Source organism: Athene noctua, chromosome 15 (assembly GCF_965140245.1).
Source record: "Athene noctua chromosome 15, bAthNoc1.hap1.1, whole genome shotgun sequence".
Taxonomy (NCBI): Eukaryota; Metazoa; Chordata; class Aves; order Strigiformes; family Strigidae; genus Athene; species Athene noctua.
The window spans coordinates 10,726,090-10,739,309 of record NC_134051.1 but is presented as its reverse complement, the minus strand read 5'-3'; positions in this window follow the sequence as shown (position 1 = coordinate 10,739,309).

The following is a 13,220-nucleotide window of genomic DNA, read 5'->3' as shown; positions in this document are numbered from 1 at the left end:
CTTAACATGAGGCAATGCCATGTGGTATGGGCTTGCTCTCCGGAAAGCTTGCCGAGCCGCAGCCGTGTGCCCTCTGCTCTGGTGTGAGCCTTCATTTCATTCACACATTCGCCAGTCGTTACCAGTCCGAGTGCAGCCTGTCAGCCCTTCATGTTCTCCCTTCAGTGCTCTTCCCTAGCAGGAGTTAAAAATGCTCCTGGCTCATAGCTGAAACCCTTAACTGTCATGTGTCCTTGTCCAGAGCCTTTCCTCCTAAGGGTGGATGCTCTGTCCAACAGCCCACATCCAAGCTGCAATCTAACGTCCAAGAGTTATGCTGGGTCTTACTTAGACCCATCTAAATCTTATGGGTAAATGCTGCAGAATCTCCTTGCAAAAGGGTGGGAGGGAGGAGGAGGTCGACAAAGTGCCCAGTGCCCTATTAGCAAATGCCTAAAACCTGGCCCGCTGTGTTGCTTTGTGAGACACTGTATGCTGCAAAACTGATTAAATAAAAATGTAACGTGTTGGGGCCAGAAATTGCCCAGTTCAATGTGAACATTGTGTAAACACTCTCCAACTGACTAAATTTTAGCAGATCCAAAAGTTGCCAGAAGCATTTTAATGCTTTCCCTTTCTGCTAAACCTAAAATGGCAACTCTAGCTACATTACTGTCTCCCTGGGACTCATTAGCATGGCGCCGTCGTACTTTCTGCTAGCGGTAGGCAGCCACAGGGGAAAGTGTCACACGTGCAGCTAGTGGCAACCTTCATGCAGGAGCAAAACTATGAAGCAAAACTGCAGCAGAGGGGAAGGATCATGCTTAATGATATGCAAATCAATGTAGCATCTCACAAAGATTTGATTTGCGTTTTGAGGCAGCTGCTAAAAATGTTGTTTTAACCCCTCTTGGGAGAGTAAATATATCCAGTAGACACAGACTAGATAGAGGGTGATTACATTTTCTAATAACTTTAATTTTACAAGGTAGAACATTTGAAAGCTGCCGTGTCTTTCATCCTTGGACTGAGTTTGTTGGGAAGATGTCCACGTAAGGGTAATTGTATCAGTGTTAATATGGAAGAACCCTGCCAACTCATGCAAAAAATTGCACTAAGAAATGCCCTGCAGATTTGTCAGGACGTGAGAAAGTTTTGCTATACATAATGAAAAGTGAAATACGATTTTCAATGCACAAAGGACACGCTTTCTCCTTGCTTTTTATTGTTTCATCACAGGCAGCCCAATACTCAGTGGTGCTGCCTGGGCTCAATCATTACGCCATCGGGCTGCGTATCCTCTTCGCTGAATCAAGTGCTTACGTGCTAACTGAGAAACTCAGTCAAGCCTCGTTGTTTTTCCATTTGTAAGGGCAAATGATTGGGGTCCTTTTCCTTCCTGTAACCAATTCCACACGTTGTTAAGCCTGTGTAACTCAGGTGGCTTTTTATTGCCTGTGTCTCACAGAAAGCAGCGCTAGACTTACTGCAGTTACTTCAAAGTGACACAGCTGTGAGGAAGAGCAATATTATGGCCTGGTGCTGGTGAGAAGCAGAGAGGTTGCTTCAGGAGGCAGAGACCTACATGAAGGCTGAGGCCCCAGTGCCAGGAAATGAATAAATGAGGAGTATACTGCTGCGTGAGCACTTGGGAAAGAATTGATTGTGTCCTGCTCTGCTATGTTATTGTTCAGGAAATAGCAAACTGGTATTTCTGTGGCTTGGATCCCTTTTGAGTTGTTTTCCTGTATTCAAATCATGTGCCTTCAGCTGCTTTCTCAGATTGAGTTTGACAGAGATACACAAATGAACTCATGGCTCATCATCTAAAGAACATATGTAATTTTCCTCCCTTTAGTTTTTGGTTTGAGCATTTGCGATAGCGATGCCTCTGTAATGGGCCAGGATTCCTGGCTTGGCAAACACAAATCCAAAAGGCAATCTTGGGCTCAGGGAGTTTCTAGGATTTATTTTAGAGACACATTTCTGATTGCAAATACAAAGTTATTAATGGACTTCATTGTACTTTGGTACTCTTAACAAAATCTTCTTAACTGTTAAAATGAGGCCCTGTTGAATCAGAAAAGGGCTGCCCAAAGGCGTTGCTGTACTCAGGCAATCTTTATGGCAGTAGACCAGCAGCCCATTTCATTTTAGCCCTGCAGGGCACATCTCCTTCTTCTCCACTGACCCATGGCTGGAGGGAGCAGTTGTGCAGAGCGGTGTGCCCAGCTGCAGGGTTTGTACTGCTCTCTGATTGACACCCGGTGCCTTCAGCACCTCTCCATCACGTGAGGGAGGGAGATTGTATCACCCTGAGACCATCTACTGCTTCTCCAGTGTTTGCTCAAACATTTAATCATTCTCATGTCTTCCAGGGCACTGTTTTGAATTTGCCTAGTCTCATCTAGATTAAGGAACCTTTTATTAACAACTATTCCACTTCTGCCTTTCCCTCTGAGGTCTCCATACACTGGAAATCAGGCAGCTTTTGGTCTCTGTTTTGAGCTCTCCATCTTACAAAACCAGGCATGTTCTCTGATCTTCTAAGAAATTCTGTGGTTTTACATCTTTACTGTTTTTCAACACTATTTAAAAAAATTAGGGTACCAGGGCATTATAGAATATTTCACTGTCAGTCTCACAAGTGTTGCAAATGGAAGTAAATTTACCTCCCTATTTGTTACTTGTTTATACATCTAAGGATCATTTTCTAGGTTATAGTCCCTTATTCTGAAGCTGTGCCTAAGTATAATTCTTGTTCCTAGATATATAACCACAAATTTAGCTTTAAATGAACCTGGTGAAAATGAATAGATTTCCCTGAGATATCAAGGTTTATTAAAAATTTAAAAGATCTCATCTAACTCTGTTCTTCTGTGCAGGCTCTCCTTAACAGCCTTAAAATGTTTATCCCTAGATCTTTAACATCGCCTTAATTACTCAAGGATTGGAAGACATTTAATTTTCCTACTGCCCTTTTCATATATGGAATAGAAATATGTATTAAACAATTTTACCTCTTCTGCATTATTATTGAAAACTTTGCAGGTGGTGTAGCTGCTGCGTGGCTGAGGTTCTTTTACCCTTGTCCTCAGCCAGGCCTGCCATGGCTTTTTCTCTGTCCTTTTTAGCTTTCCTAATAAATATTTCATCTTTTCTAACTTAGTTTACAAAATTTATTTCCTACTTTTCAGTCATTTTATATTGGCTTTTTGTTCCTAATTATCTCCTTCACTTTGCACCAAATGAGAATGTGCTTTTAGCCAAACTTGTTCTTTTTTTTTTTTTTTTTAATTGTAGTATTGTGGCTCTTGGTCATCTCATGAATTTTTCCCCAAGAACTCCCAATTCTCATCCAGTCTACTTTTTCTTTTCAGTCAGTTTTTGGGCATTTTATGTTCTTGAGTTTTTGGGCAACAGTCCTGTTGAAGGTTCAGGTATAAAATTACATATGTCCCATTTATTCTTCTCCTTTCTGTTCCGTCCTCATGTTTTATCTTTTTTTAAATTACGTTTTGCACAGTATGATAATAAACTGCAATATCTGGATCAGCAACAGTGTTACCAATATGTTTATATAGCACTTTGAATATCATGTCCTATATCTTTGTGGTCCAGAGTTTCTGCAGAGACTGTTTTCTGTTCTATCCTTTTCTCAATTAATACAGTGAAGTTGAACTCTTAAGCAATTTGTTCTCAGTTTGTGGCTTCCATTTCAACACTGAAGAAGTACCCATGTTCTTTAGGCTGTATCTGTGGGGTTTCTTCTATATACATTAATTGGCGTAATAAAGGCTCTTCCTTCTACAATCCTTGCTTGCATCCTTAGATTTCTACAACTACACTGTTGGAAAATAGGATTTGGTTATAATCTTTTTTAAGAGACTAAACTAGATCTCCTGAAAGTAGGAATATACTTCTGCAATGGTGATTTTATATGTGGAAGAGACTATTACAGGGATAAAACTTCTTGTTTGGGGTGCTGAGTTATGAGAGCTGTTGCTGTGACTTGCTGAGAGCTGGCATAAACTCAGTGTATGCTCCTAGATCCGCATCCAAAGCCACTGCTGCACCAATTGCTATGAAATAATCTGCTCCTGCTGTGGCAGCAATTTTGGGTAGCATTGGGCAGCTCAAGCTGCCAGAATGACCTTGTTCTTATTGCATGGGTGTCCAGTGAGCTATGCAGCAATCTGTAAAGCTAAAAATTCACTGTTTTGCAAGAACATGACAGGTTGAGTTTGCATTCCTAATCAGTCCCTTACTGAGTCACTTTGCCTTGTCACGGCTCTGAATCACTGACACTTAATTGATGGAAACATTTTTTTTAATGCAACAGATGTCAAGCCTTGCACAGGGACCTGGTGAGTGATCCTGGACTTCAGGTGACTGACTGGGAAGGTTCTTTAAGTCTAACTGATTTACACAGAGACAAACTTATTTCCTCCATATTGCACCTGGCCGTGCACCATAAAGGATGCTTTAGTGGCTGGGTGTGGTCAGATTGAATACCATGATCATAATTTTTTGCATCAGACCCCAGAAGTATTCTCTTGAGCATCTTCTCTGGGATTTGAGAAGGCACCATGATTTTTTTTGTGGCAGAGGATATCTAGTAGCTCCCAAGATGTGAGCGAGGTCATGGTGCTGTGTTGCCTGAGGTATAAATCGACCCACAGGGGATCCAGAAACACAGTTTGTATCGGTAAGGCTGACAACAGCCAGCGCAGGCTTACAGAGCATTCATGATGTGGGTTTCAAAGCCTGGGAGAGCTTTTACTTCCAAATAAATTTTCTTGGAACCCCAGACTTGGTGAGTGTCCCTGATTAAGGTCTGCTGCCATTTTGCTTCTCTTCCCCTCCTTTCCTACCGTACAGCCATAGCAGGAAAGACAGAATCCGGCCCTACTTGTCTGTGCTGATACTGTCTTCTACTTGGCATTTGTGCAATATGTCTCCCTGCTTTCTTCCTTCTCTCAAAACGCACGTCCCTAGATATCTAAACATGTTCTACCAAGAGTGCTCAGTGAGCATGGAGCAGATTGACTGCGAGCCCTTCTGATACTGAATTCAGCTGACAATCAGCTCCTAATGCCAGCAGCTATTCCTGTTTTGTATCCTCTTCCTTCAGTCTGATGTCGACAAGGTCAAGTTTAGAAACTTCTAACAAATGTTACTTTCTCATTAACAGACAGCCTATTGGGTGGCAACTCCTGTTTTGTATATGCCAGTTGCCATTTTAATCAGCTCTGTCTTCCGTAAGCTTCCGATTTGAATAGCTGGTAATTCTAGAGTGGTGACTGGCATAAGAGCCAGCAGGTCTCACTGCACATGTTGTTTAGCTCTTCATATTTTTTACAGCAATTAGTATTTGAATCCCATTTTCCAAGTGACTCTATTCTCTGCTCTTTGAGGGGGAAGGGATGAGGTAGCAGGTCAGGGGATATCAGGGGGGGATGGATGGATGGATGGATGGATGGATGGATGGATGGATGGAGAGCACCATGAACAAGTTGCAGCTGGTCCACAGAGCTGTGCTGTTAAAGGGAAACTTCTTCCATGTGGAGGAGTCCTAGTTCAAGATCCTGTAATTCCAGTTTTCCTATACCATGCCTTCAGCATCCTCCACTAATCCTCCGCTGGCTAAGGGTCATTGAAGTTTGCCAGGGACTCTAATTCAACTGAGTATCTTAAAATTGTGTATCCTGCACAGTAAGGAAAATGAACTCCCTGGTGTATTGGTTTTGGATAATAGGCTGAAGTAAAAGCCCTGCTTTATCGTGACTTGAATGTTGGCTCTTCTCATCTAATTATCACTGTAATCTCTAACCTAGTGCTGCAGGCATAGATTCAGATACTCACTCATAGCAATTATAGAAGTGAATGAATCAAATATATATAAAAAAGATATATAAATATGGTGATTTAAAATTTTATTTTGAAGACATATATGGAGACTTACAGTTTGAATCAAATCCCTTTTGAATCATCGGGAATCTTTCCACTAGCTGTTGGTAGCATTTGGTTTGGCTTCTTAATTATTTGTCTTAATTACTGAAAGTTGTACAGACTACGTCTTCCTGTGAATGTTCAGGGCTGTCAAGTCCTGGTGGATGCTCTGTGTGAATGGTGGTACTGCAAGTTAATGTCTGTTAGTGATGCAGTAAGGTGTGTGAGGTTGTTTTTTCAGTCTTGCTGAGGGGCAGAGTCAGGGCTGTTTAAGGATAAATGAGGGTGGAATGATTTTCCACGGATCGGAAAGAGGATCTCCAGAAGAGCATTCTTGTCCGGTGTGCGTTGGGATTGATACCCAGCATCAGCTGCAATGAAATGACCTCTTGCTAATGTTAATCACACGTACCTCTTACTTTTCATATTAGGTAATGAACACAGTTATATACTGGAAAGCCTGCTCTCCCTTTTTCTGCTGTGACAGCATTAGATTGCTGTGATTTATACACTTCATATAGGTAGTAATATGATTATTCAGTTAATCTATTATTCATTTCACTCATGATCTATTCTTTTTGCATTCTTATTCTGTGAGTCAATTCCTCTCTCTGCTATTTTAATAGAGCAGCATTTTAAATTGTGAGAACACCGCATTAAACATGTATAAGATTTAATCTAATTTAAAATGCTTTCTTCTAGCAGGATATGCCTAATAAGCATAAAAACAATAATGTTCAAAATGCTGTGGCATATTAACATGACACATTGTGAAGGATGCATTTTTCAAATAAAGCTAAGCACTAATTAATGAATATGTAAAAAAACTTTCTTAGCCCTTATCCTGAAGTTGTATGATTGACATGGAAAAAGATCTTTTGACAGAACAGTATTGCATACAAGCTGCCTTGTTTACAAATACTATTTCTTGCTGTCTAATGTGGTATCTTTAAAGCAACATGAAATCAGTGATATCTCACAGTATTAATGTTATATAGACACTGAAGAGCTTGTGAATAATTAATCTGCACTTGATTTAGTGCTGGATGTATGTGTGTGACTTACCAGTTGAAATGGATTTTAGGTTTTCCATCTGCATTTTCCTGCAGAGATCATGAGCCTGTTCCAGCCTGCATGTCACAGCCTGGCTGTTGCTTCTTATGGTTGTAGTTTTAGAGATTTTTGCCAGAGTTAAATTATCTGGGCAATAATTATATTTGCTAATAATTTGTTTGACAGAGAAATGAAGTTTTGGGTTGACTAAAAACTTATCTGAAACAAATTCAGCCTTCTACCTGCTGCCTGAGAACTGAGTAAGTTTGATGTGGTTTTATGTGAAACGTTTTTGTTTTCTGCTTTGAAATCATGCTTCTTTTTAGAAAGTTAGGTCAATGCACTCTTGTGAAAATGTAAAACCTGCCCAGATGCAAATAGAATATTTTACTATCAATTGCACAAATACTTAGTCTAGCTAAAATGAAATTGTCTATTTTTCTGTTTCATTGACTGCTTTCATGACCCCTTTTAATGCTCAGTTTTGGACTGTGCAAGCAGCCCCACTGTGAGGATGCAGAAAACAGTCAAACCCTGATCCTACAGAAAGTTAGGCAGGAATGTAGGTTTTATTATGGCTGTGCTGGCTCCCATGCAGCCCACAGGAGCCCATTTTCCCTTTCTGTCGAGAGCGAGGCAGAGAGTAGGAAGGCAGCATAGCTCGGTGCCATGCTATGAGGCTGGGCTGTGGCCAGGACGAGGCCCCCCATCATGCAGATTTGGAAGCCTTCTCAGCTCTGTCATTTTAGACAGAGCCAGTGGAAGCTGCTTTGTAATACCCAGTGGGAAAACTGATGTAATTAAGCACCTCTCTATGTCTCTGCAGTTCCTGAATCTGCTTTTTAAATCTTGTATTCATTATCATTCTATCAGTTTAATTATAGATTTTCAGCAGAGGCTGACATGCAACAGGAGGTCTAATTGTGCATTCGGTTTCCAGGATTGCTCATTCCCAGCAGGTGACTCCAGGCGCATATGGTGGAATTAGCCATTTGCTTGCACTGCTGACCTTCTCTGCACGCGTGATCTTGGTGACCGCGAGCCACTGCACTCCCACACTTTCAGAAGGGTGAGTCTGAAGTGATGAAACAGGAGACTTGGACAGTCAGATGAAGAGCACTGAGACAGCTTCCTGTAAGCTGTGCCTCAAAGAATGTAGAAAAATGACTAATGCTGCAAGTTCCAGAATACAAACTCCTGTGATATTCGGAGTGCTTAAAAAAAATACTTTATGACAATAGGTCAGAATGATATTGGTTCTGAGCGTGGCTTGGATTCAGCAGTGTTGTTCCTTAAGCATGTTCTTTCTAAGGTCAGAGCTTCACTGAATATTTCTATTTATTATTTCGTATCTTGCTATTTGCTAGGTACTCCAGTTGTAGTCCAGCGTCTATTGTGCTGGTGGTGTTTGAACATAAGAGAAAAATGAGAGTGCTTTGTATTTGAGGAATGTATTAGGAGTGTACTTAACTCTACATATCTCTGCCCTGGAATTCACACAAAGTAAAGTTTTATGGGAAAACAACTTTTCTGAATGTTACAAAACCAGTATTTGAGAATGAATGTGCATGAGTGGCATATTTTTAAACTGAGGAGGTGCAACTCCCTTTGTAATTCTTTGTCCCAGGAGGAGCTTACAGAAACTGTATTATAGGGATTTGAGGAACCCAGACATAGATGGTGGGTCTTCAGTGATGGTTCTTGGTATGCTGAAGAGACAGATTGGTAAACTACGGTCATTCCTGAAGACATACAAATTTAAAGCAAACACCGCTTTCAGAACTGGGAAGGAATTTTTCCGATGTATACCCCAAGTGTTGCTAGGTGCTGCAGATCCTCCTGCTGCCCACCCCACTGTTCCTCTAACTCTGCAATCCCAGTGAATTTAGAAAAAAAACCACTGGGTACATGGTTCATTTTTATGTGGCTGCGGGTGAATGGCATAACTGGATCTCAGTCCTGCCACCAGGACTACGTCCCAATTCGCAATTACATCCGCGCCTCTGCAGCACTAGAAAACAATGTGAGTGGCAGTTCTCCTTTACCTTGTGCTCTGCTTGGCAACATGCCCCAAAACCTACCCAGAAACTTCCAGCAGTGTAAAATGCTATTATTTTATTACATCGCTTGGTTTTACAAAATACTGCCCTGTAGGTGACACCCTTCAGACAATTAAAAGAGCTGGCTTTGATATATAAAGCTTTTCCTGTTTAGGATCTTGGATGTCTCAGTGCTGACATATCTCAAGTTGACAATCGGCGTCATTGACTGTTTGGGAAGCTTAGGCCCTGGGCACACAAAGATGCAGCACTTTTTTTTTTATGTCTACCTCTCCTCACATCCATCCATCTTAATAGAGATGTTATTTCTAGCCCTCATTGTTTTGTTTCTGCTTTCAGCAAATAACATAAGAGAAAGGTCTGTGACAATTTGGAGAGACTTTATAGAAAAAGGTTATTGATGGCTGCTACTTCTTCTATGGGCATTTGGAAAATCCTTGAAATGATGTTTGGTAGCTTGGTGAAAGGAATTATTACTATGGTAACAGCTGCTGAAATGTTACAGAAAAGTTTATCTCTACTATTCCTTTTTTTGTTTTTATGCTGACATGAAATCATGTGGCCTTATTGCTGAAATGGTGGCACGAACATGTCAGTAATATTCGTTACACAGCTTAAAAAAGAGAAAGAAGCAAGCATGTCAAAAATCTTTGTATTCAGGATCTGAGCACAGCAGTAGAAATAAACACCATCTTACTGAAATAATAAACTAGGAAGAAAAATCTATGTGCGTCAACTGAAGGAATCTTATTTTAAATGCTAGTGATTTCTTAAATTAAAATATTATTTCTTCCTGGATTTATATCACAGTTCTACAGTTATGATCTACTACTGAGTTACAAAAAAATTGCCTTTGCAGTAGAAATTTCTTATTTCTGCCAGCATGCCCAGATCTACCTTATGGCAGTTGGTAAGTTGTAGAGTAAGAAAAGTTGAATGCTCTGCCTGCTGGACCTGGAGCTGATTAGGCACAAAGTGTCTTCTCCACCTTGATGGTATAAATGGCCCTAAATTATCAAAAGTCTAAATGTTTGCTTGACCACACAATGTGTTCATCAGAAAAGTAAGCTCTGGGCCTCCAGGTATAGAAGTCTCAGTTCAGTTAATCACAGTGAACACTAAAGTATATGAAAGTGTGGAAATTCAAAATTAAAGTTAATAAAAATTTTTTTCCAGCCTTTTTTAAGGGAGCAAAAAAAGGTTTTTTGTTCAGTTCTAGGGTAAAATGATCAGAACACTGAGGAGCCACTAGTGATTGACAGTATAGGTGGACACAAAGAAGCATGTGGACAGGAAATAACGGCTTTATTGTCAATGTCCTCAGAATCCAACTGGATTGTCCATCATGGATAGATACTCCAGCCCTGGCAGCTCATCTTACTGTAGAGTTGAAAGAGCCCTTGCCAGGCCAGTAGTTCATTCATCTGCCATGAAGCAGAGTCTGCACTTGTGTACATCCTCTGGACTTGGGAAAAATTCAGCACCAGTTCAGTTATCAAAGCAGCTTGAGAAATATAGAGCTATTTTTCCATATGAGATTGGAGCAGCTTTGTAATAAAAGAAATAACTTTGCTGGGTACATTGCAAGCTCTGCACAGTGGTTTGCGCCACTCATTCTGAAATGAAAGTTGAATCCAAGTCAAGGGCAGGAGCTCTTCTTAGCACAGTGATTGCTGATGCCGGTGCTCATGACCGAAAGAAGCTGCCAGTCTCTTAGGTTCTTCCCAGGACATTTGAATAATTAGATATTAATTGTGTTGCAGGGAAGCCTCAAAACAAACCCATGTGTCTCAATAAGGTGAAATGTCACAGACTCTGAGATTTAAAACCCAAAGGCGAGGCCAGTCCAAACATTGCATGTGATACCAACCCAGGAGCCTTTACTCACTGGCTTGGTGACTTTTACTGGCTTGGTCCAGAGTTTGGCACCACGTGAAGCACTTTAAGTGTGTCTCCAAGCTGTGTATTATTGGCACTGCTGCTGTGTGTGTGTAAAGCCTACCATGTGTAGCAGGATGTATACAGATTTATAGTTCAACTTCTTTCCTTATATCTGAATAATATTTTTGGATTAGGACAATGAAAGAGAGGAAGATGTTATTGAAGGCACAATAATTTCATGAGAACGGAAGGCAGCTGTACCTGTAGTCAGTGTGAGCATAGTCCTACTGCTTAACCATGGACTTGGGGGAGAATCCTGCAAAAGCACATGATTTAAGGATTTAAACCCAGGTTTTAAATATAGATTTATCATGTCGGTGGGAATAGACAAACTGGAGTGTGCCCCCTGGAGCGGTCTCCTGAAATTGTGGGCAAGTTGATGCACAGCTTTGTATCATGCATCACCTGAGGCTCATACTCCTGCCTTGGCTTCAGTGGCCTGACCCTGACAGGCTAAAAGGCTACTGAGGTGTTTTGTCATTTAACTCCCCTGTGAAATTCCAGCCAGACTTACTATGTATGCAAGTACCAGACAAATAGAGGGCTTGATCTCAAGGAATGACTTCTGCTCAGTCCTTTTCAAAAACCTGCCTTTAGTGTGCTTTTAGAGGTTAAAGCTTTGGTGATGGTTAAGGTGATGAGCTTTGTTTGAAGCCACAAGCACTTAGAAATATTTGATTTGAAATAACACCTAGTGAACTTTGGGATGTTAGTGTCAGTTTTATTCCAGTATTTGGGATCTTAGTCCTTCTGAGCCACACAGTATTTCAGGTAATTTTATTTTGTGTAGCAATGGCTGGCTGGGGCTATATGGCTACTGCTAATTTAAGAAATGGATTGAGGAATTCTGTGCATGGAAAATGAAAAGCTACAAATGGTGGGAGGAAAAGGGGGTTTGCGTTTGCAAACACCCACTCAACCCTGAAGTGCTGGCACCAGAGATGTTTTTTGAGAAATCCTGATTCTTATCCTGTATAAATCAGTGGCAATTAGGAGCAACTCCGCTGAAGTGAATGGGATTATCCATATAACTACAGATGAGATAATATTTATGCCTCTGTGCAACCAGTCTTAGCAGGGAGTGGATCCTGAGCAAAACTAAAAGACTAAGGTTTGGATGCATTTTTAACTTTTTTTTTTTTGTTTTTTTTTTAACTATCCTTCCCATCACTCATGCCTCTTTAAATCCAAAATAAAATTTCACATGGAGTGCTTTCATAAATAATTTACTTTCTGCCTGACACCAGTCAGGGAGGCATAAAGCTTCCTGTGTGTACATGCTGCTTCTAGAGCTCAGCAGTAACTAGATCTGAATTTAAAACAAAAAATCTGAAGATTTTTATTTTTCTATGAGGATGGAAGAGGTTCAGCAACTCTGAAAGAGTCAGTTCAGGCCCCACCACATCAAACACTCTCTGTGGTGTTTGAAAAGGCACCGTTCATTCATCCTGACCCCCCCAGAGGGAAGAGGGATGACGTGGGGAGGACTGCCCTTGTGGTTAAGGAACTGGGTGGAACTCATGAGATTTTGGCTCAAGCCTCTGCCCTGCTCTAAGTGACGTCAGCCAGGTACAATGCAGTCCTGTGCTGAGATTTCCAGGCTACCTCCAAACAAGCTGGGAAGCAGAATAGTTGCATTGATACGTTATGTCCCAGCAAAGATACCTGCTGCCCGTTGGGCTTAGCTAACACAATAGGTGTGTCTTGTTTTCCCCAATGACCTTGCAAAATTACTAAATTTCCATCTTTCACAGGGAGAGTAATTATTGAGCAAGCTGAGGAGTTTGGAGCTGTTTTTCCAAATGTCCTGCATGACCTTGTGCAAATCACTTAGGCAGAAATTTAGTGAAGTATTAAAGCATTTCAGTCCTATTGAGAGCTTATCGCTCATTCATTTCAGTGGGATTTAGGCTTCTGCTTTCTACTTAAGTACCTAAATCTCTTTGTGATCCATACAGATCTTAAAGTTTCTCTTTGAAAAAAGGGGACCATAAAATGTCTTGTCTCACAGGGATGCTTTGAGGAGAAATTAAAGATTGTGAAAAAAATAAAAGGTTTGGCTATAAGGCTATGTAGATGTGATAGAGAGAATGATCATTCATTCTCTAAAACAAAATCCAGAGTACATTCTTGGCATGAGTGTTGTACAAGTGTTTCCAAGCTGGCAAGAGCACCTAGTCTCCATGTTGCAGAAAGATCATTCTGTAATTTACAGCAAACCTCCAGAAAATATTT